Source organism: Salvelinus fontinalis, chromosome 36 (genome assembly GCF_029448725.1).
Source record: "Salvelinus fontinalis isolate EN_2023a chromosome 36, ASM2944872v1, whole genome shotgun sequence".
In the NCBI taxonomy this organism is placed as follows: Eukaryota; Metazoa; Chordata; class Actinopteri; order Salmoniformes; family Salmonidae; genus Salvelinus; species Salvelinus fontinalis.
The window spans coordinates 32,864,455-32,869,042 of record NC_074700.1 but is presented as its reverse complement, the minus strand read 5'-3'; positions in this window follow the sequence as shown (position 1 = coordinate 32,869,042).

The window sequence follows — 4,588 nt, the reverse complement described above, 5'->3', positions numbered from 1 at the left end:
GCAAATTGGAGTGGGTCTAAGGTGTCAGGTAGGGTGGAGGTGATATGATCCTTGACTAGTCTCTCAAAGCACTTCATGATGACGGAAGTGAGTGCTACGGGGCAATGGTCGTTTAGCTCAGTTACCTTAGCTTTCTTGGGAACAGGAACAATGGTGGCCCTCTTGAAGCATGTGGAAACAGAAGACTGGGATAAGGATTGATTGAATATGTCCGTAAAGACACCAGCCAGCTGGTCTGCGCATAATCTGAGGACTCGGCTAGGGATGTCGTCTGGGCCGGCAGCCTTGCGAGGGTTAACACGTTTAAAAGTTTTACTCACGTTGGCTGCGGTGAAGGAGAGCCCGCAGGTTTTGGTAGCGGGCCGTGTCAGTGGCACTGTATTGTCTTCAAAGCAAGCAAAGAAGTTGTTTAGTTGGTCTGGTAGAAAGACATCGGTGTCCGCGATGGGGCTGGTTTTCTTTTTGTAGTCCGTGATTGACTGTAGACCCTGCCACATACGTTTCGTGTCTGAACCGTTGAATTGCGACTCTACTTTATCTCTATACTGACGCGTTGCTTGTTTGATTGCCTTGCGGAGGGAATAACTACACTGTTTGTATTCGGTCATGTTTCCGATCGCCTTGCCATGGTTAAGGCAAGGCGAAGTAGTTCGCGCTTTCAGTTTTGCGAGAATGCTGCCAATCAATCCACAGTTTCTGGTTGGGGAAGGTTTTCATATTCACCGTGGGTACCATATCACCAATGCACTTGCTAATAAACTCGCTCACCGAATCAGCGTATACATCAATGTTATTGTCTGAGGCTATCCGGAACATATCCCAGTCCACGTGATCGAAGCAATCTTGAAGCGTGGAATCAGATTGGTCGGACCAGCGTTGAACAGACCTGAGCATGGGCGTTTTATTTTCTGTCTATAGGCTGGGAGCAACTAAATGGAGTCGTGGTCAGATTTGCCGAAAGGAGGGCGAGGGAGTGTCACGCCCTGACCTTAGTTCCTTGTTTATGTCTCTATTTTGGTTTGGTCAGGGCGTGAGTTGGGGTGGGCATTCTATGTTTTGTATTTCTAGGTGTTTTGCCTGGTGTGGTTCTCAATCAGAGGCAGCTGTCTATCGTTGTCTCTGATTGATAACCATACTTAGGTTGCCTTTTCTTTTTTTTGCCTCATTCCCACCTGTGCTTGGTGGGTAGTTGTTTTGTGTATTGCACCTTGCAGAACTGTTCGTTTGTTGCTTTGTTGTTTTTGTTCAAGTGTTTGTATTTATTAAAAGTATTATGAATAATTACCACGCTGGTCCTCTTCTCCTTCTCCCGACGACGTTCGTTACAGGGAGGGCTTTGTATGCATCGCGGAAATTAGATGATCCAGAGTTTTATCAGCCCGTGTCTCGCATTCGCTGATAAAATTTTGGGAGTCTTCTTTTCAGATTAGCCTTGTTAAAATCCCCAGCTACAATAAATGCAACCTCAGGATATGTTGCTTCCAGTTTACATAGAGTCCAATTAAGTTCTTTCAGGGCCGTCGAGGTGGCTGCTTTGGGGGAGGGATATATACGGCTACCAGTTTAACTGAATCATCATTATAATCCACAGATGAGAAACAGGATCCATGCTGAGAAGTATATTCTGTTTTTACAATATATTGATCGGATTGACCCCAGAGGTTAGTCTGTATATTATATTGATGGATTGACCCCAGAGGTTAGTCTGTATATTATATTGATGGATTGACCCCAGAGGTTAGTCAGTACATTATATTGATGAATTGACCCCAGAGGTTAGTCAGTACATTATATTGATAGATTGAACCCAGAGGTTAGTCTGTATATTATGTTGATGGATTGACCCCAGAGGTTAGTCAGTACATTATATTGATGGATTGAACCCAGAGGTTAGTCAGTATATTATATTGATGGATTGAACCCAGAGGTTAGTCAGTACATTATATTGATGTATTGACCCAAGAGGTTAGTCAATACATTATATTGATGGATTGAACCCAGAGGTTAGTCAGTACATTATGTTGATGGATTGAATCCAGAGGTTAGTCAGTACATTATATTGATGGATTGACCCCAGAGGTTAGTCAGTATATTATATTGATGGATTGACCCCAGAGGTTAGTCAGTATATTATATTGATGGATTGACCCCAGAGGTTAGTCAGTATATTATATTGTGGTCATCTACTCTACTGGAGCTGCAGCTACTATCAGGTCCAACATTATCTTGATTAAGATTAGTTAGAAATACTGTATAAAATAAATTATACAATACTGAGCTATATGGTATGCTCCAACATTTTGTATTTTATATTAATACGGAGAACAGCATTTTTCAGCCCTCCTTCCATCCCTCCATCCAGCCCTCCATCCATCCCTCCATCCAGCCCTCCATCCATCCCTCCATCCATCCCTCCTTCCAGCCCTCCATCCAGCCCTCCATCCAGCCCTCCTTCCATCCCTCCATCCAGCCCTCCATCCATCCCTCCATCCATCCCTCCATCCAGCCCTCCTTCCATCCCTCCATCCAGCCCTCCTTCCATCCAGCCCTCCATCCAGCCCTCCTTCCAGCCCTCCATCCATCCCTCCATCCAGCCCTCCATCCATCCCTCCATCCAGCCCTCCTTCCATCCCTCCATCCAGCCCTCCATCCATCCCTCCATCCAGCCCTCCATCCATCCCTCCATCCAGCCCTCCATCCATCCCTCCTTCCATCCCTCCATCCAGCCCTCCATCCATCCCTCCATCCAGCCCTCCTTCCAGCCCTCCATCCAGCCCTCCATCCATCCCTCCATCCATCCAGCCCTCCTTCCATCCAGCCCTCCTTCCATCCAGCCCTCCATCCAGCCCTCCATCCAGCCCTCCTTCCAGCCCTCCTTCCAGCCCTCCATCCAGCCCTCCTTCCAGCCCTCCATCCAGCCCTCCTTCCATCCCTCCATCCAGCCCTCCATCCAGCCCTCCTTCCAGCCCTCCTTCCATCCCTCCATCCAGCCCTCCATCCAGCCCTCCTTCCAGCCCTCCTTCCAGCCCTCCATCCAGCCCTCCTTCCATCCCTCCATCCAGCCCTCCATCCAGCCCTCCTTCCATCCCTCCATCCAGCCCTCCATCCAGCCCTCCTTCCATCCCTCCATCCAGCCCTCCATCCAGCCCTCCTTCCAGCCCTCCATCCAGCCCTCCATCCATCCCTCCATCCAGCCCTCCATCCAGCCCTCCTTCCAGCCCTCCTTCCAGCCCTCCATCCAGCCCTCCTTCCATCCCTCCATCCAGCCCTCCATCCAGCCCTCCTTCCAGCCCTCCTTCCAGCCCTCCATCCATCCCTCCATCCATCCAGCCCTCCTTCCATCCAGCCCTCCTTCCATCCAGCCCTCCATCCAGCCCTCCTTCCAGCCCTCCTTCCAGCTTTCATTCCATCCAGCCCTCCTTCCATCCAGCCCTCCTTCAATCCAGCCCTCCTTCCATCCCAGTCTCCACTTCCGGGTTGGAGCGAGTAGTCGCATTTCGCTTTGCTCCACAGGTAGTATTACATTTCATTTCATTTCATTACAGTACAACGGTTTGATTTGTTTGATCTTAGCACTTCTTTTCTTAGCTAGCTACATAGCCGTCTTTGTATCAAAGATATTAGATTATCATCGAATTATCGAACCTCAACACTGCTAGCTAGCCAGCTAGCCAACTTCTACCGAAACAGTACAACGGAACGATTTGATTAGTGTAGTGTTAGCTAGCTACATAGTTGTCTTTGCTGTCTTGTATCCAAGATAATTGTGTAGTTTAGAGTAATTATCTAGCCAGTTATCGAGGTTACCTAGCCAGCTCCACTTTCAAACAAAGTCAGCTAGCCAGCTATTTTCGCCGTCCTAACGAGGTTACCTAGCCAGTTATCGAGGCTACCTAGCAGTAACACTTTCAAACAAAGTCAACAACGCAGCCACTGCTAGCTAGCCTACTTCACCAGCCAGCAGTACTGCATCATTTTAATCATTTTAGTCAATAAGAGTTTTGCAACGTAAGCTTAACTTTCTGAACATTCGAGACGTGTAGTCCACTTGTCATTCCAATCTCCTTTGCATTAGCGTAGCCTCTTCTGTAGCCTGTCAACTATGTGTCTGTCTATCCCTGTTCTCTCCTCTCTGCACAGACCATACAAACGCTTCACACCGCGTGGCCGCTGCCACCCTAACCTGGTGGTCCCAGCGCGCACGACCAACGTGGAGTTCCAGGTCTCCGGCAGCCTCTGGAACTGCCGATCTGCGGCCAACAAGGCAGAGTTCATCCCAGCCTATTGTCGTGTCTTTCCTATCGTTAAATTGAGGACTTATAGTTTTTATCATAGATTCCTATAATTAGGGATTACGCGGTCACTTGAGTAATAACGTAACTAATTAACTATGAATGAGGGCACCAGGAAAAGTTATTAGATTACAAGGTTATAATTTCTCAATCTAACCTTTCAGATATTTCCATATCTGATCAATAGTCTTCTAATTAAAGATTTATTTACTCTACCTTACGTCAGTCTCATTCCAAACGTCGTAAATCGTTGATCTGCACGAACCCAGTCTTCACTATGAGTCATCCATACATCA